This window comes from Heliangelus exortis, chromosome Z (genome assembly GCF_036169615.1).
Source record: "Heliangelus exortis chromosome Z, bHelExo1.hap1, whole genome shotgun sequence".
Taxonomy (NCBI): domain Eukaryota; kingdom Metazoa; phylum Chordata; class Aves; order Apodiformes; family Trochilidae; genus Heliangelus; species Heliangelus exortis.
The window spans coordinates 11,782,645-11,802,767 of record NC_092454.1 but is presented as its reverse complement, the minus strand read 5'-3'; the positions used below and the strand labels follow the sequence as shown (position 1 = coordinate 11,802,767).

Below are 20,123 nucleotides of genomic sequence, written 5' to 3'. Positions count from 1 at the left end.
TCTTTTGTAAAACATTTCATTTGGTACCCCTTTGGCATTTTGATTAAGGAAGGAGAAAAAGTAAAATATCAATGTTACACATAATAAAAAAAGAATAGTAGCAAACAGTAATTCTTAAACTATAAAAGCAAATAATAGAATCATCAATGATCTGGTGTTTTCTTCAGTGGGACCTTGAAGGCCATCTTCCTGGTTCTGAGATAATTATCACATTTTATAAACTGTCTGAAAGAAAACATCAGATGTCTGCTGACTGGTTTTGCAGAGGACACAAAGACAGTTTAAGTACTCTTACTACAACAGTGAAGAGGGCTGTTTCGGGTAATTGAATAATATAATAAATAAGAAATTCACAAACAAACTCCTAGAATTGCAGGATCAATCTATCTAGATGGGCAGTTGTATACCTTGCAATACCCTTGCAGAATGCTGATGGCTTTCCTGGGCAAGAGTAAATTGATGTTCATGGAAGACAGCTAATTTGGATGTGAACTACCATTATAATGCCACTTCCAAAAGTGCTAGCCTTGGATAAATAGAAAGGAGAATCTGTACTGTGGGTAGAAATGACATACTGTATTTCTGTACTTGGTGCTGCAACTAGGAATATTCTGTTCAGTTCTCTTGCCTAGGACTTACAGTTGTTATCTCTATGTTGATAAATTAGAGAAAGCTCAGAGCAGGGTTACAAAAGCATTTGGAACATGGAAAACATAATACAGTGACAGATTCATGGAGCTTAATCTGGTTGGTTTTATCAAAAAAGCTATGTGATGACAGCAACTCCCAACAATGCCTAAATGAGAAATCAGAATTAAAAGAAGTGCAAAGGCTAGTCAAACACAGGGTGAACATGAGCAATTTTTTTAAACAACAATGAAAATTTGGTATATAAAGAGTATAACAATCATAATGGATTCCCTATTCTGGGAATTTTTAAAATCCCTTACTTTCCACTGAAAAGGAATTAATATGAGGCCCCATGCAACTAAATCTGAACTAGTCCTGCTTTGTATAGGAGGCTACACAAAATGACCTCTTGAGGCCTCTTCCAGCCTTAAAATTACTCTACAATTCTATAGTTTCGTGCTTCTTGGAAGATCTGACTAGATAAATTCTTCTGGTCTTAAGGTAGGTCTCTACTTGTTTGCAGTATAGCATAGAGACAGCAGCAGAACTGTAGCTGCAGGAAGCAGAGCTCAGAAGACCTAATTTATCCAGGGAACAGTTTACCTTGACCTCCAGCAATCTAAAATATATCTGATTTTCACTTTTCCAGAGCCAAGGTGTGCATGTGTGCCAGTGGAATCCAGTTCCTTCATTTGTTTGAGGGTAGCCTTTAGTTTTGATATTTATTTGAGAATAACAAACTACAACCAATTCATCATCAGTTTAGCCCTGGCATGGAACTGAGTACAGGATGTATCTTTCCACCTTTAGTTCCCATTGGAAAGGGAGGAATAAACAGGGCAGAGTACCAACATACCATTACCAACATAGGGAAAGATATGTTTCATGCCCCAACAGGAGAGGTTACAGAGCTCATTGTAGGTAACGTGTAAAAGGACTATAACAAACAACAGGTGACAAGAGGAACTGCATTCAAACCCATGCATGAAGACTGTAATGAATTGTTCAGAGGGTTTCTGATCTTTGTCTCTCCCCAGCTTTCCTGTAGCCCCTCCAGGTACTAGAGGTATAAGGAAGGTCTCCTTGTAGCCTTCTCTTCTTCAGGCTGAACAACCCCAACTCTTTCAGCCTGTCTTCACAGAAGAGGTAGCTCCAGCCCTCTGATCATCTTTGTGGCTTTCCTCTGGGCTCACTCCAACAATTCCATGTCCTTCCTGTGCTTGGGACTCCAGAACTGAACACAGCACTCTCTGTGGGGTCTTGTGAGAGTGGCATACAGAGGGAGAGTCACCTCCCTCACCTTGCAGGCCATGCTTCTTTTTTTGGTTTTATGGGCTGCAGGAGCACATTTCCAGTTCATGTTGAGCTTTTCATCAATGAACAAACCTAAGTCCTTTTCCTCAGGGCTGTTCTAATCTATTCTTTGCCAAAGCTGTATTTTTTCTTGGGGTTGCCCCAACCCAGGTGCAGGACCTTGCACCTGGCCTTGTTGAACTTTGTGAGTTTAGCTTTGGCCCACCTCTCAAGCCTACCAAAGTCCCTCTGAATGGCCACCCTTCCCTCCAGCATGTCAACCACACTGCACAGCTTGGTGTCATCAGCAAACGTGCTGAGGATGAATTCAGTTCCACTTTCCAGATCTCTGACACAGATATTTAGTAACACTGATCGTAGCACCAAACTCAAATGCCAATCATCACTGGTCTCCATGGGGACATCGAGCAGTTGACCACAGCACTCTGAGTGCTACCATCCAGTCAATTCCTTCTCTAACATACTGTCATCCCACTGAATCCATATTCCTCTAATTTGGAGACCAGTGCAGAACAGTGTCAAATGCTTTGCACAAGTCCAGGTACATGAAGCCAGCTGTTCTTCCCTTGTCCACTGACACTGTGGCCTCATCATAAAACACCACCAAGGTACACAGGCACATTTTGCCCTTTTGCCCAAGCCATTTTGGTTGACACCAATGACCTCCACATTTTGTATGTACCTTACAAGAGACTTTGGGAGGATCTGCTCCAGTATCTTGCCAGGCACAGAGGTAAGACTACCTGGTCTGTACTTTCATGGGTCCTCCTTCCTTTGCTTTTTGAAATTGGGGTTATGATTCCCCTTTTCTGGTCAGTGGGAACTTCATCTGACTATTGGATGCAACAGCTTTGTACCTGGACAGCAGCAGAGAAAGGGAAAAAAGCTAAATATCCATTTCACTTGGATCACTTGTCATTCTGCTTTTAGAATACAGTATAATAACTTGGAATAACTATACACAAGTCCACAAAACTTTTTTTTAAATGTATATCATTTCACTGGAGGAATATCAGTTATTTACTGTCTCACAGTACATCCATTAAATGAAACCTGGATGCTGGCTGAGGAGAAGGATAGGAGCAGCAGCAAGAAGAAAAGTGCAGCACTGATGTAAAACTGTTTTTCCTTTGCCTGCTTTTTTTTGCTGCAGTATTAGCTGTTAAAAAGCACTGACCCGAACTGGGTTTTTTTGCAAGGAGTTTAGGAAGCTACTTCATATAATACTTTCTATTGATGAAACAGGCTCCACATTCCCAGATTGGAGGTGAGTTCCCTGTAGTTAGAAAATAGGGGAAAATGAATTCTTACTGAGAAGGGCAATAATAAAATTATCAAAGAAAAGCCATGAAGCTGCTACCTTTTGTGCCTGTGTGGGAAAGAATGGTGCTAATTGGAGAAAACAGAAGGAGGAGGTAAGAACACAGTATTTTTCATAACGATTCTGTGGGCTCAGCGATAGCGCTTTACTGGTTTTTATCATCTGTTATGGCTGACTGCAGTGTAAGAGATCCATTACCTGATGCTGAGGCTTAGATAGGGCAAGCCAGCTGAAGAACAGACCAAGCTTTATGTGGGCCTCCATTTCATAGAATCATGGAATGTTAGGGGAATTTTGCTCACACATGCAAAATTATGGGGTTCCAGAGAAAAGACAACAAAAGTTTTGACCTTTATCAGGGAGGAGGGTATTTTAATAAAAGAATGGAGAACAGCATCAGCATGATCTCAATAACACAATGCAGGGAAGTCTAACCAATGGTCTGCACCTCGGTTTCTCGGTTTTAGTAGGATGGGTTGTTGCCCTTGCTCCCACAAATGCTGGTAGAAAAATAAACATAGTAAAGCACATTTAGAAGCTCTAAAAAAAGAAATTTGATAAGAATGGAGGATTGTGCCAGAGGATGTCTGGATTTCCAAATTCAGAATTAATGGAAATCTTGTAGTACACATATTAATCAAAAGTTAAATGTTGTGTGAGAACCTGTGATTATGGACAAAAACGGGGGCCTTTGAGGAGAACATGAACATTTGTCATGCAGGAAGGACAGGATACAGAGTACATTGTGTACTTATTTTTCAGTGCAGGCACCCTCTATCTCAAATGAGTATAAAAAGCATGTGAGAATGCACATGCTTCTTCAGCACACAAGCTATAACCCGCAATCTGAACACAAGCTGCGCCAAGCAATTTGCTTTTCCCTCTGTTGACACAAACACAGTTTTGCCTTCACATCTTTGTATCTCTCATACATTTGTCACATTTACACAGCTGGATCTTGCTGGACACTGGATGTTCCAGCAATGTCAGCTGCAGTCCCTCCACCCTTTCCCCTTCTGCTTTTTCGCCTTGGGGTAGCTTCTCAGAAGCACAGTCAGGCTTGTGAAAACACTTGTTGTGTCTCCTTCCTCAGCTGCACAGCCTATTTATTTTAGATAATGCCACTGCTGCAGATGAAGGAAACAGAGAGTGTCAGAGTGGTCCATGGTGCTTATGTCTTCATAAACACAAGATTTGCTGACTAGATAAAAAGCAAAGAAGGTGAAATAATGCGTCACACAAATGAGAGGTAAAATAAATACAAATATGGGCATTCATCTTTCTCCCAAGACCCTGAAGAGTGACTTCTGTGACCCAAGCTTAACTGTTTGTTTTTTTTTCCAGATACCTTGGCGAGTTTAATGAAAGATATTGCTTTAAGGTACAAAATGTCTCCTTTTTCTTTTTGTCTGAGGCATTTTGTTCACAGATGTGTACAAATACTTTTGGATAAATATTCATTAGGGAATTGTGAGCAACTTCTTGTCCATTTACTAAAGGGCCTACAGCTTCCCCTCTATTATATTTTTTTAAAATGAAAGAAAAAAATTAAAACCATATTTGGTAACCCATACACAAGAACCCCTGCCTTGTCTTGCTCTTATTACATGGCTGTCAAGAGTAGGTGATAGGAATGGAATGATTGCTGTTAGAATTAGGTTTAAAAAACTATGGAACTTTACATTCTAGAAGGCAACAACTCATGTTAAGTTTTCTCTTTACAGAGTGGCAGGTCCAACCATGTAATCAAGACCCTAAGAATTTCTGCACAGACATTTATTCTCAGGTTATCTACTAGCTGTTATGCTTTCAGGCATGGATTTAGAGTCCATAGTGCTCTAAGGTGGAAAACTTGAATAATGATTCCACAGCTGTGAATTGAATGGATTAGGTGTGGAAATAACCAAGCATTCTACACAGCAAACTATAAGAAAGCTGGCACTCTTTCTCAGAATAGGATGTTTGCTGTAAGCATATGTGGCCCTGTACCACTAACAGCAATATGAATGGAGAATGTATGGTCCATGAATCCAGTTACCTCTATTACCACCTATCAGTCTGCTTTTTCTGTCACAGAAAGTCCATGTGTTGCAGAGTTAAAGGTCAAATTAAACCCTAAACAATAGCAGAACTGCACAAAGGCTTTGAAAAGTCACAAAAGCATTTTAGCAATCAGAATCTTTGGTACAGGCAGAAGAACCTTGGAGATGCACAAACCATCAACACTTCAGCAGGCGCCCAGGAGGTAGGGTTATGGAATCCAAATCCCTGCACTCTGTGTGTGTTCCATGGGATCATAATAATGGAATTTGTCAGTGCTGCGTAAAAGTAATCTTTGTGAAGATGCTTTTATATGTTTAGTGTGAAATATCAGATCTGAAGAAAAAAAGCTAGACTACTTAGTCTAGATTTCACTGTGTAAAATTTCATGGCTACTACTTACTCTAGATTTCTTAATTTTAATCTAATTTATGAATTTCTGTTGTCTGCAGCTGTGTAACTGCTCTACCACAGGTACTAGAGAAAGGTGTGGTAATTATTTTCAATATTACAAAAACTACGCATTTTAGTCAAGCTTTTAAAGGAAAGTTGTTTTGCTATTATATGCCTTTCTAGATAGCACACTCTAATATTGAACCCACTTCATTTGCCATTTGTTACCTCTATTTCATCATTAATTTAGGAATTACAAAGCTCAAGAAATACTCTGCTACAGGAACAAATAAAGTCTTTGTCCTCACTTTTGTGAATGTTCTGTGAATATCAAATACATTTATAGAGATTTTTATTTATTCAAGAATGAGCTGTGATCCAAAGAAAAAGAAGTAGTAACACAAATACCCCATGAATGTGTAGGCTAAAAGGATTCTAAATAAATCTTCCAGGCTGTTTATCAACACTTCGTGCAATTTCTAGTAGAGACACAACAGACAGGGAAAGAAACTGTCGAAACAGTAATAGTTCCCAAATGTAATTCTACACCGAGCTGTGGGAGTTGACACATATTGCTCAGTAGATCAGAAGCAATGACTTTAAGCACAGAGATGCTCTGCTGGGATTAGAGAGATGTTGCAGCAGTGGCATGGCCAAAACAAACAAGTACAAAATTTACTAATTCTCCTAGCTTGACTTGACAGGAACTGTTAGCAAGTATAACTCCAGAGTGTGGAGGTGACAGATTTCCCCCCTGGAAGGGCAATGGAAACTGAATGGAATGACTAGTGGTGTGGATTTGATCTTTTAAAGAGATGTGGAAGTTTCTCATGGGGAGAGCAAAGATAAAAGTCAAGGCTGTAATCTGTGTGATCACTGTATGTCTAGATAGAACAAGGTAGTAAGATGCACACTCCTTGGGTTTAATCTAGCCATAGGTCAAAAAAAAACCCCAGGCAATCAGTGTGTTCCAGGGAAAAAAGTTAACCCATGAAGCAGAGCAAAAGGCTGTTGTATTGAATGTTAAAAATTTTAAAGGACATTTATGTTTCATTTTCATGGCATCATACCAGTAACAGATGGTGTTTTCCTCTGAATGAGAAGGCTAAATGAGAAGGAAAAGCACAATGGATGTTTGAGGAGATAGTTACGATAGTAACAGTAGCTGCATGAAATTTCTCATCCCTATGAGAAATCCCACCTGCACTAAAAGAAAAGTGTCTGGTATGGAGGCTCAAATTCAGATTAAGTGTGAACATGTGCATCTATGTTGCATTACCCTGTACCCAATCAAATGGTCAGCACCATACCAGAGGAGAGAAGGGAAAACAGTACCAAAAACAAGTTTTCACCACCTTTTATCTTCTCATTATATACATTAAAAAAAAAAAAAAAAAGTGTAATTATTTCAGAAAAAACACAAAATCTGAACTTTTCTGCATCTATTAACTGCCATACAGAATACTTACCACTTCCACTGCTTCTCTTGCTATGACCACAACAAACCCTGAGCATCATTCAAAGTCACTTTCAAACACCATCAGAGCTTCAGCAGATGCTAGGGAAAGAAATAATCACATACAATTTTATGAGTCTTTAGTGCTTTAGTGAAAGCTTTGCAATCTGATCTGGCTTTTTACATTCCCTTTTTATTCAATACAGAGAAACGGGCACTTCAGAGAGCTGTTTTTAACTTACATGGACATCCTCCCACAGATCACTTCTGTAGCAGAACTACCCTTCTCTCTCCATTATCCATAAAGGAAACCAGGACAACTGGCCTAGGTGTACTTCTCTGCACAGGAGAAGACTATATCTGGACATACATTTTCTCCCAGGTATCAGAAACTAATGCTCCAGTCTTTTTCATCACTATCCATGCCATAATTTTGACTGGATGGCTTCTCAGCTCCTCCATATAACCTTCTCTGCTGGAGCATCTGTACTTCCTGACTCTACATGTGGACTCATTGGCAAATGTTTTACATAGATGATACTGTTGAAAAGTCTGGTTTTCTCCGAGCTCTCATAATTCTCTCCTCTGTCCATCATCAAAAGGATTTTTTTAAATGCTCGAGCTGAACAACCTTGACCCCAGTTCTACCTTCACCCTACCTTCTAAAAGTTTGTCTGATCCCGAGGTGAAATTCCCCATCTTGAGACTCCTTGAAATCCACCACAATCCTAAACAAAAAAGGAAAATATACTTTTTACATATAATAATCCCTTAAGAGTGTGTGTTGAATTGATAATTGTTCAAAACCAAACCCAGTATCATTCATATTTTACAATTGTTCTGAATTCTCATGGATACCTTGCAGCCAAGCTTTTCTGAATCACTCTTGGATCTTGGCATTTGAAACAGTCCAAATCAGTAAGTATGGGCTACGTGAGGACTGTAACTCATTACTGAGAACATACCTGTACTCATGGAAGCTCAGCTGAGTTCTGTGGAATTAGATTGATCCAAATCAAATGATTGTCCCTTGTATTTTTAAGGACTGTTGACTCAGAATACCAACCCTGATAAATGGATAGATCAACTCTATCTTTCTTTTCTTAGAAAGATAATTTACAGATTTTGTATCTGTCCCAGGAATCAAACTAATAGTTTAAATTCTTATTTTTCTTTCTTTCTTTCTCTTTTTTTCCTTTCCTTTTTTATTTTCTTTTTTAATCTTTTCATTCTTAATTAGTTCCACTGTGATTTCAAATTCCCCTAGACACTGAAATGTTTCTACATCACACCCACATAAAAGATCCCAAAGTAAATTCTCGAAAATAACTGGTGCCACATGCATTCCTGGGACAAGGTCTGGCCAGTGTTTGACGTTATCTAGTCTAAAGCCCACATGGAAAAATTATGTAATAGGCACTTGGGAAGAAATGCACAGTTCTCAGTAATGTTTTCAGAATAGTAAATTTTAATTCTTGTTTGGCAAAATATTCTTCTTTTCTTTATTTCAGTGTAATAATGATGGCTTTTGATATGAAAGAAAATATTTTATTCAGAAGCAATAGTTATTGGATGAAGTTACCATTATTTTGTTTTTGCATTCTTTTCCAAAATTTCAAAAAATAATTGTCTGGGCATTTTTCATGATAAGGACAAAAAACACAGAAGTGCACGAACCGCCACTTGCATCTATTTAAGAACAACAGAACCTCAGAAATTAATTCATACATTAACTGAAATAAAAGAGAATCACTGTATTACACTCACTCATCTGAGCATCCTGAACATATGAAAAATAAAACCAGAGGACTTCCTGCCTAAATATATCCTGTCCAAGTTTTTGCCATAATTTTCAAAACTTATTATACCTTTGATACAGTTTTTCTGACAGTGGCTTAGTAGGCTTTCCTTTTTAACTTTAGCTACTTTTGGTCTGAAAGAGAGGGGACAAAATTATTTAGAAACATGTGTCATAAATGGTTTCATTTTCTCTTGAAAAGATGTCACTGATATTTAAATTTGCCAACCTGAGGTATGTTAAGCAGCAGACAAAACAGAAGGTGAGTTGACAGTATGCCATTGTCACATGAGTACAAACAGCATAGCATGGCTGACAGTACAGTGAATATTTACCACACAAACAAATTAATTTTCTTTCAGGCTTGATTCCCTTATCTGGGAAGGCTGAAGACTGAAGTAGCACCTATTTCTCAGTAGAAACCTGCTTTTAATCACATCTCAAGGCCTTCTTTATGATAACACTTTCTGCATTCCTACTTAAATTACCTGCGCTGTCTTAAGCCATTTATTGAAACTATGGTAGCTCAGTCAGTCACTTAACAATGACTCACAGACTGCCTGCATCTTCCACAGCAATTCCCACTACCTGTCCTGCTTGCTATACAGCTAAAGAAATTGCTTTCCCTGCATAGAATTAGATTTTAATATGGAAAGAATTATTTACAATAACGTTTACAGTCAGCTTCACCTTTTCTATCCACAGGCTTTTTGTTGTTTCCAACTGACCAGAGTTTAGACTCAAGTAGGCACCATCTTACTTTTTTACTTCCCCAGTTTCTGTGGTGCTTTTGAGAAAGATCATGTCAAGAATTCCTGCTGGGATATACCTTTGAAGTCCCTATACTTAAGCAGTTTATGCTTTTAGGTCACAATTGTGTTATAAACAAGAACAGTGAACACAAAAGAGTGATTCAGGTTCAGGTTGTTGGTTCCTACTTGTATTTCCATTCAGTCATCTCCATGCAAGATAGTTCTCCTTACTGTCAGTTAGTCTAGAAAGACATCCAGCTGACCGGATGTAAAAGTTTGCTTTGAATGCTTCTGAACAGGTCTTAAAATGCCTTTGACTGTCTGGATTAGGGGCTTGGTTCAGTATCCTGAATTTATACAGATAGGGACAGCTGAGCTGTCAAGGGGTATTTTTAACAACTGTACAGGGCTGGGCAAATGTGACAGAAAATCCATAGGAATTCTCTGCCTTTCTAGATTGGCATCAGAATGTCTAATGGAAAAAATAAGGACCTCATAAAAAACACCTGACATTGTGGGTGACACCAACCTGTTCATGGCTAGGTGGATTGAACCTTTCAGTTTCACTGGCTGTACAAGGAGTCATCATATGGAGTTCTTAAGTAGACACCTAAACCTAAGTTTCTACTGTTTCAATTTGAAGTCCACAGAGTTTCCTCAAGAATCTTATCCAGTTGCTGTTAAAAGTAACATCAGTAGTAGTGTCAGAAACTAGATTAGACTCTGACTACATACAATCCATTTCCTGAGAATATTGATATGACTCAAAAAATAAACTCCTTTGATTCTTATGTTTATATGGTATTACTGTCACACCATCTGATGTAAGCCTTGTTGCTATACTGTGAATTACATTACCATACCTGTCTTTTAAGGGTTGAAATATAGAGGGATCTGATAGCTTTCTTAAGCTCACAAAACAGAAAAAAAAGAAGAAATGAACCCACAACTCTAGATTGCTATGTCTGGTGACTTAAATATCATCTTTGGCTTTTTTTTTTTTTTTTTTTTTTTTCAAAACAGAAAAATAAAGCACAGAATTGTCATGGTTGGAAAAGACCTTTAAGATCACCGTGGTCAACTGTCAACATCCCCGCTCCACAATAAATAAAATATATTTTTCTATATTACCATGCCCACTTGAGCATGTCCTGAAGTGCCTCATCTACATGATTTTTTAGTGCTTTCAGGGACAGTGAGTCTATCACCTCCCGTGACAGCCTGCTACATCACCTGACTACTCTCTCAGTAAACAAATCCTTCCTAATATCCAGTCTAACCCTCCTCTGGTGCAACTTCAGGCCATTTTCTTTAGTTTTGTCATTATTTACTTGAGAGAAGAGGGTAGAGCTTCACCTTTCTTTATTGAGAATCTTATACTGACAAGAAGAGCTTAACAACAAACATGAAAAAAGTCCATTTTGACTCCTCCTTTGTAATTTTCTTAACCTAAACAATAAGCTATTCCTAAGAACATTATTAGCCATTACGTTTGAGAAATTTCTTTAAGAGTTCTCAAAAAGTCATAATGCAAATTCCTTCTCCTTATTCCAGTAAGACCACAGTTATGTCAAGTTCATTGAATCATAGAGTCAAAGAATGGTTTCTGCTGGAAAAGACTTTAAAGATCATCTAGTTCCAAATGGTTTAAAGTTCAGTGCTTGCAACTGAATACAATAAGCTATAATTTTAAAAGTGTATTTAGGAGAAGCATGGTCTCTTAGCTAGTGAAAATGTAGACACAAGGATAACCAAGATGGAGTCTCAAGGTCTGTGGCATTAGTTTTATTGCTCTTAATAGGCACTCCAATATCAGGATAATTGAATAAGTGGATAAAAGAAGCTTTGTAACTTTAGCTATGACTTTTAAACTATGAAAAGACTTAGAGTCCAGAGAGGCATATGAAAACAGCTAAAGAAAGCAAATAACTTACACTGTTACTGGCTAAAATGGGTATGACTGCAGGAAGTTTAAACATACACTGATAAATGGAAGTATCTAAGATGGTAGAACAGATTACAAAGGCTAATTCAGCTTGTCTCCTGATAGGAATCTAACAAGCAAGTACAATATTTTTTGCAAAAATACTGGATTTAATTTAGCTCACTGCAAGCTGGATCCAGATCTCAATCAGTACTTTGATTTAAAACAGTGTCCTTTAACTTTACTGGGCTTTGGACCAAGCCTTCTGTGGACATAACAACTCCTCTAGTAACACAAAAATCATTAGAAGCAGGGTTTTTTTTAAATCTAACTAATTGATAATTTTGGGAAAAAAAAAAAAAAAAAAAAAAAAAAAAAGCCAATCTGTCTTCCAGATGCATGATGCATATGTTCTTCTTCAGGAGTGCAATGACAGCAGCAAAGTAAGTTCTTGATAACACAGTTGAGAAGTATAGGGAAAATGTTAACCATTGATGCTGTTGACCAGTTATCTTTTTGTTTTATACTGAAACATCCAGTTACTGATGAATGAATATTTCTCACAGAACAGCTATTACAATATGACTTCTCACTCACTCGTGTCTTCGCTGGAGATCCACTTCAAGAGGAAAAACGGAGTTCAGACCAAAGTTCTACTAAGCAATGTAAGGCACATAAAGATTGCAGAATATTCTCCAACAGCTCCAGTCATCCTCTTGGTATTCAGTGGCCAGGAATTACTTGGGTGTCTCTTTAATCTCGTTGGACGTAACCATATGATTGCCTCTCTCCACACCAGCAACTCCTAGTGCTCCAATGTCACCAGCTACTGTTTCTTTCATGTAGTCTGCTTAACACCAGTTAAATTCAGACTAGTTGTTCCCAGCATCTTAGAAACTGCTGATTCTGTTTAAGAATCTGCATGACCAAAACCTTGACAGTTTTTTCCACCTATAGAAGCAGATTTTCTCATGAGTAGAGGTTACATGTTATTTGCATTGTCAAAACCTGCTGTTACAATTGGAATTCTATGTAACCCATTATTTTGTTCTGTAAGTAATTTTATGAAATAAAAGCTGGAACAATTAATCAATTATCTTCAGTAGGTACACAGTCTATCAGTCCCTTAAAGAGAACTTCTATATTTATTGTGGTTCCTATTGTTTCAAAGCAAGCACCTGTGTAGTTAAATGATTAGCAGTGTGGCTATCAATAACATCTTGCCATTCACAGATAACAAAAATTACATCCCAATGGATCATAAACTTTAATAAGAAAGAATAGCACTATATTGTTTTTATGACTTAGCTGGCATTTCAAATAATGTTTACTGATATCCTTCTGAAAGTAGTATTTAAGTGAATTTCTTTAAGCTTCTGGTACATTTTAAGAAAGGAGTTTGATCCTTTAATTGACTGTTATAACTATTTTCTCTCTCTAACAAGAAAAGTTTAGCTTTCTGTAGAGGGAGTCCTAAAAGCCACCATGGAAAGTGGAATATTCAGGGGATACAATAACACCTGTCTCATGTCATTTTCTTCCTCTGACATCCACATCTGGAAAAGGCACAAAGAGGAAACATTCTGGTTATAATCATTCCCATTAGACAAAAGGGAGGATAAAAATTCTTGCTAGTGTTCTAACAAAGATAAAAACATTACTTTTGTATTTTTCATGACTTCTTTACCATCCAAAACCAAGAAATAGATGTCACAGCTTTCAGAGAACTATTTTGTTTGTTGTTTTTATTTTAAGATTTTCACTATATATTTCAAGTAAGATATAATGAATCACTTTAGGAAGCTGTATAGCTGTGACCTGAAATTTCCTCTCTCTGAAGTTGCCAATATTTCAGTTTTCAGAGTATTTCTGCTATTTTTCCTAATTAAGTAAAGAAAACACACTTTTGTATACAATTCATTAAGGACAAAGAAGATACAAATATTGTAGTTTTTCATGGAAATTTTGCATTGTCCCTTATTTTGTTGATTTAATCTAAAATTAAAAGTGCATTAATTGAAGGCATGTGGCAAGGTTTTGTACACAAAACATTAAGTAAGCTCTGGCAAAAAAATTACTAGATATCTTGCAGTTTGAAAAAGCTTTCTTGAAAAAATTATGGCTGTCTTATAGAATTACAGGGTTTTGTTCTTTCTGATACTTTGGAAAAGTATTTTAAATTTCTGATGAACTCCTGAACTGAATTTGACTGTAATTCTTTGAAGTAATTATGGCAGTTGAACTCAGTTATGGATTACTGGTCTGTCTACATTTCTTATGCAGCATCTCCCCTCCTCATGCAGTGGCCATTAAAAATAGGGGTTAGAATAGAGCATGTGTATCTTAGTATCCATGGAGCAGAAGAAAACCTCTAAAACAATTGGTAATTTGTGTAATTTAAAATGGAGCTTTTAGGTTGGCTGACAATTGGCATTGGAATATCAGACACTTCAGGAGAGGTGGCAGACTGTTGTATGTAAACCAGCTTGGGAAACAGAATGGAACAGCTCATAAGAAAGATGACTATAATTCAAAATGCAATCAGGACATTTATAAAAAAATCTGCAGTGGTCTTTCTGCATGAGTCATGCATATTTCCCATACTTAAGTTGGCAGATTTATTTCGAAGACTTCTTTGTGAGACGTAGAATGAACAGAGGTAGCAAAGCTTTTTTCTTTCCTCTGTGAAGTCATGATGTCCATCAATTAGTAATGGAAATACAGTCATAGGTTTGCACATGCACAGCAACATGATTGATCACTACACGGCTGCAAACGGTAGAAAAGATCAATTAGCTAATTAAAAATAGACAAAGAAGCACTTACTATAGTCTTCAGAACTGTGCCAATAGCTGTTACACTGAAATAAAAGCTCTACTGCATGCAGTCTCTGTCTCTCTCTTACTCTGCAGAATTTAAGAAATTTAAGAAACTTCTTAAGCTGATACTAAGACCAAGTTAAGCAAATTCAATCATAGCTTTTTTTTTGTATGTATGTGTGTGTGTGTGTGTGTGTGTGTCAATTTCTAAAAATTGGCAAAAGAAAATTCTACAAAAGAAAGTAAGATGGACCACAAAAAGTAATATGAAGATATGTATATTTGATAATACTGACCAGCCACCAACACATAGCCTCTGCAGTATCATGCAACAACACAGAGGGTTGTGGAGCTGCCTTAATGCTTGCATGTCAGAAAAGCATGCAGATAAAGCAACTTTTTCTCAGTTATAGTACTATGGATAGAAACCAGCACCATTGTATGAACCCAGATTTTGTGATATTTACTGGAGTAGTGTGGTAGCTAAGTTCTCAAATACTGTAGAGAAGTGCCACTTGTCATGACTACAAGGAAGAGGATTCAAGTCCTGGGATTTTATTTCTCTGGGTCTGTATCTACCCTGCCTTCTGATCTTTGTACCACAATGACAGTACTGTAAACTACTTGAGGATGGCACAACTTTTACTTTTTTACATTCTTGCAAATGAAAGATTTGCATTCTTATGCTGTTCTCAAATGAGAGTTTGGAAACCCATCAGTCAAGGTCATTTTTGACAACAGGGTAATATTCCCAAACAAAAAAAGTTTAACCTCAGTACAACCAGAGTAATTCAGACCAAAAGGCACTCTATTCAGTGTCACTTCTGACAGTGACACTTCTGTACAGCCAAGTGAAAGTTTTATCATGAGGGCAGGTGCTGAAAAGTTTCTACTGAGATACACCTCGACTGCTGCTGGCAAATGGGAGCTCATGGACTTTATGAGCCAGAATTTGCATCTGAACCACTGAATTCATATAATTGGCTGACAGAAAGAACTACCAATGAATTTTTTGACAGCTGCTTGTACACTGATATAGTACCATCATATTGCTGTATGGACAATTACACAAACATGAAGATATGCAGTCTCCTTTTACATAGATTTTAGGATCTCCTGTGATTCATTCACTTGAAGAATTTCATTTAGAATGATTGCAGAAAATCTTTCATAAAAGCCATTCTAGCCCTAACTTCAAATCTAGACACCTTCAAAACTATAAAGTGGAAAAGCAGCAACCTCAAGTTTAAGTGGAAAACAGAAGTGTTGCCTGAAAACATGTGTAAGTATCAAGGGTTGAAAACTGACTTAAGAGATTGTTAGAACCAGATGCTCGTTCATAGCAGACCTGCAAAAGAGAGAGAGAACTGCAATCCAAATCTTAAGGGAAGCAAACCTACTAAGGAGGCAGCAGTAATTTGAAGGTGCACTCACTAGTTCTGTTAGACATTGACAAATAAGTGTTGACATATCAGGCAATATTTTCCTTTTTCATGTTTTTCTTCATGCAAAAGCAAAACATGGAGCTTGAAAACTACAGTCTTAAAAAGGGTGATGTATGTACTTCTTGCAAGTTTTTTCTATTTAAAATTAATCTTCAGATTAAAATAAGCAAGGAATAAGAGCCTTTGCTAGGAAAATGCATGGGATTTAACTTGTTTTTTCCCCAGTGCCTTCAGAATGGCTATCTGTTGTATGATTTCAAAGTCTATCCCAGATTTTTGTGTTTGCTCCCCATGGGGACTTGAATGGATTCACTCCACCCAAAACAAACTTGTTCCTCCACCCGGCAGAGATAACTTTGTAATGGTACAAACATCAGAGTGTAAATCCTGTTCTGATAAATTTGAAATGCCAATTCTGTGAATGAAACTTCACAGTATGTTCTTTTGAGCAATTATAAACAAGATATGAATATTGTATCTGACATAACAAAATCTGTACCTCATTCACAGCTTTCACAAGGGAAATAAAACTTTCACATCACTACACAGGGGACTTCTTGGAATTGCAGTTGGAGATGATGATTGTGGAGAAACTAAGACTTATAAATGTTTTATTGTCTTCATGGAAATCAGCCAAGAAGGCAGATAAAAGACTTGAGACGAGCTAGCTAGGAAACAAATCAGAGACCTAAATGACCCTACTGGAAAAATAAATTCTAGAACTTAACATCTGCCTCTTGCAGTTGTCAGCTCACTTAGCAAGTGGTCAGACTGATTAGCTGCTTGTCTACAGAATTATAGGGAAGGGAATAAAGACCACATCATATCAACCATAGGAGTCAGTGCCAAGTGAATGCTCACAGTCTGCAGTGATACTGGAATAGGTAGCAGACAGCAATGCCTGGATAAAGGCCAACATTTGAAGTGTTTAAGTGTGGCCCCACTGTACCCACTGGTACAGACACATAAACAATAGAAAGTGATGAGTTAGTTGTTTAGGAGGTGGAAATGGAATCTTAAGCATCACCTGAAACCCTTGGTGGGAAATTACCTTGGGCTTTGTAGCAAACTTTAGACTGAAGCCAGGTATACTGAGGTCATGAACTGTTCTTCCAAAAGTTAACAGCCACTGCCTTATGGACTTAGATCAAAACTGCGTTTTGATACAAAATCACAGTCAAGTCAATGACTTCAAAATAGATTTTTGCTTAAAAAAAAACTTAAAAATATAGGATTTCCAAAGCCCTCTCAACATGGAAGAGAAATACCTTCACCTGCATGCCCTGAACATGTGAGCCAGGTAGTTTACATGGGATTGATTTATACTATCTGACAAAAGGGGGCTCAGGGAATTACCTTACATGAGGGACAACAAAAGGACTTAACAGACACAAGTCCAGGCATATCAGTCATCTTGGGTCTAACCAGCCCTTGCAAAGTGTGCATCATACAGGGTACCAAGGACTCACTTGCTTCCAGACACTAGCTCTCCTTCCCCAAATTCATGTAGGTTCCCTTCCTGGCAAAATCCCTAGGTTTGTGGGAACAGGAACAAGAATTGTCTGCGTCACTAGTTACCCACATTAATAGGACTGGTGACCCAGCAATTACTCAATAGTGGATGATTGTTTTCAAGACTAACTACTCAAGAACACAAGAATATTTTGTTTGTTTCTTAAGAAAATTTAGGTCAAGTTCAAGTGTTTATGTTGAACATAAAGTATACTAGTGTGTTTGAAGCTTGTTTTTCTCTTTACCCTTTGTCCAGGATGCCAAATCCAACAGTGAACAATATATAGGTCTACCTGGAGGTACCATTCCCCAAAGTCTGGTGGGGTCACAGTGTTCTTGCATTACTAGTCTTTCCTGCCTTTAAGCACTTCAGCATATTTTGCTTGCAGAAAGGTGTTGTTCCAATCTAGAAACTGGCCACTGTCACGGGTTTTTTGTAACATTCTAATTTGTGAGAAGAAGTCTTATTCCCAGGATATTCAGCTGGAAAATAAGGGACTAGTTTTTGATGATGAAGTGATTAATGTGGACAAAAGACAGCATGCTTTTGTGCTTTTTTATTTTGATAAATGTGAACAAAATACACAGATACACAAAAACACACAGAAATTTGACTTTTACTCTGTCAAGCTTCTTGATAACAAACTATCTTGGAAGAATACTGGTATACTTCCATATCACCTCTAATAAAGTCCAGGGAATCAAGCCCAAAAATGCAGGCTTGCCTTTGGACAGTAGAAACAGAGAAGTAGGACTGTTTTGGTTTTTTTTTTTCTGTTGACCTTTCTGTGAACTATATTGAATGCCACCCAGACATTTCCATAGGAGCTGCATTTACCTCCACCAGACTTGAACAGCATGGTTGACTTATAAAACTAATCTGTTTGTAGCATTCCTTTACACAAACATAGATACACTTCATTCTTTTCCTTTGCTTTGTTTTGTTTTTTTTTAATTTGTAATCATGTGGCTCCACAATAGGTTCATGAGTTCAAGACACCTTGACATAGCCTACGTGGAACTAACTTTTCAGGTTAAATCTTGGTTTATACAGTTCAGTGCAATTTTATAGTTATAAACAGGGGAAGATTATGGCTCCCAGTTTTTTCTATTTAAAAAGGTCACAGATTCATTCATTTATCTTGTCACTGCCATACTCCCTAAAATAATCCTTCTTTCTTCAGTAGAAATATATTCTACTCCATAATTTAGCCATAAGGATAACTAGACAATGCTTAGAAACCCATAATTTATACATCACAATATGTGACAACAGGAACTGTAGATTATTAGGATGCATTTCCGAGTGGAATTTAAGGGACCTGCATTTTTCAGACCAGCGCAGAGACTGTAAAAGGGCACTTCAGGATATTCAAGCTTGAATATCAAATATTCAAGAGCAGTTTCTTGTCCATCAGTTTGGTTACTTCATTTGATAAATCATTGACCTGGATAAATTACACAGAACCTTCACATTTTCTGGGACTATTTCACAGCTTGAGGTTGACAGTGAATGTGGAAAAAGTTGATTTAAAGAAACACTGTCTTATTCAGGGTCTTGCACTCTCCTCATTACAGTTATTTTGTAAAACAAAATTGTACCATTTCATTACACAAAGTAGCTACATAGGCTTCTTCTTCTTATGTTATTTTCTTTCAGGGTCAATGCATGAAAAAAAAATCCATACTGCATTAAATAGGAAATGATCATGAATATGACATAGGGAAATTCTCCAGATGATTGAACTGTAAAATATGTTTCGATGCTGCAGAACATTTCTCTAACTTCATGCATTTCTATATTTAGACAATGTAAAGCTTTAAATGTGTTTATTTTAAAGAAACTTAAGCAGCACTTTTAGCAGCAAATTCTCATCCTATTTCTGAATAGTTATATTGTGATTTTTACTAAAATAAAAACAATGACTTTAACATGAGGTCTAGCTCTGATCTCATTCAACCAATATCAATCAAACTCCTCCCCACTGAAGTAGAAGAAATTTAACTGGTAAAGGCAGGAGCTTATGCTCAGTTCCACAGGCTTCAGCACAAGCACCTCTGACCTGCCTCAGGGTGAGATCAGACTCAGTCCAATGTGGACAGACACGCACATTCACTTTAACTCTGGGAATGGAATTGACATGCAAAGTTTAAAGCCACAGCCATACTTCCAAAAAGGCAGGGTGTTCAGGAGTAGATTTGGGGCTTGACAGCAAGAAAAATTGGAAACAGCTGCAAGTTCAGGCTACTAGTGTATAGATAAATTTCTAATGAATATATTTTAAAATCAAGTGTGTGTAAAACAGCACCCCTGCTTTTGTTGCCAGGACCTAACGACATGTCTCTGGATTTCTACTCTATAAGAAACTAATACATAAAGTAGACCATTTGCTCTACGTGTTAGCAAAATTATTTGCTGTTGCAGAAGAAATCCAGAACTCGGGGCTCAATTCTCATGAAGAAGGAAAAGGAAAAGAAGAAAATATGGCACAACTGCCTTTTTAGCCTTCCTGTGGAATAGCCAGACATCAAGTGAATTCAGACCTTTTCTAATTCTCATCCTCATATGGATTGCATTTCCAAGAGAGGAAATGAAGAACAAAGTGGGGGCCAGGTGACAGTCTGGTCATGACCATATAATCACAGTAAGGCAGCACAGGGAATGTTTTGCAATCCTCAAGAGGTAGAACAGTGCAACATAAACATGGCCTTCCCCCTG

General features: G+C 37.5%; 1 protein-coding gene across 2 annotated transcripts in view; it reads left to right on the top strand.

Annotated features, from left to right (window-relative positions):
• Window positions 1-16,905, top strand: part of NPR3 (natriuretic peptide receptor 3) — a 105,179-nt gene extending 88,274 nt beyond the window's left edge. For both annotated transcript variants that reach the window (XR_011723148.1, XR_011723147.1), the window contains exon 9: window positions 16,895-16,905. The gene's annotated coding sequence lies outside the window, so the exon portion shown is untranslated. The remainder of the gene's footprint in view (window positions 1-16,894) is intronic.
• The last annotated feature ends 3,218 nt before the right edge of the window (window positions 16,906-20,123 follow it).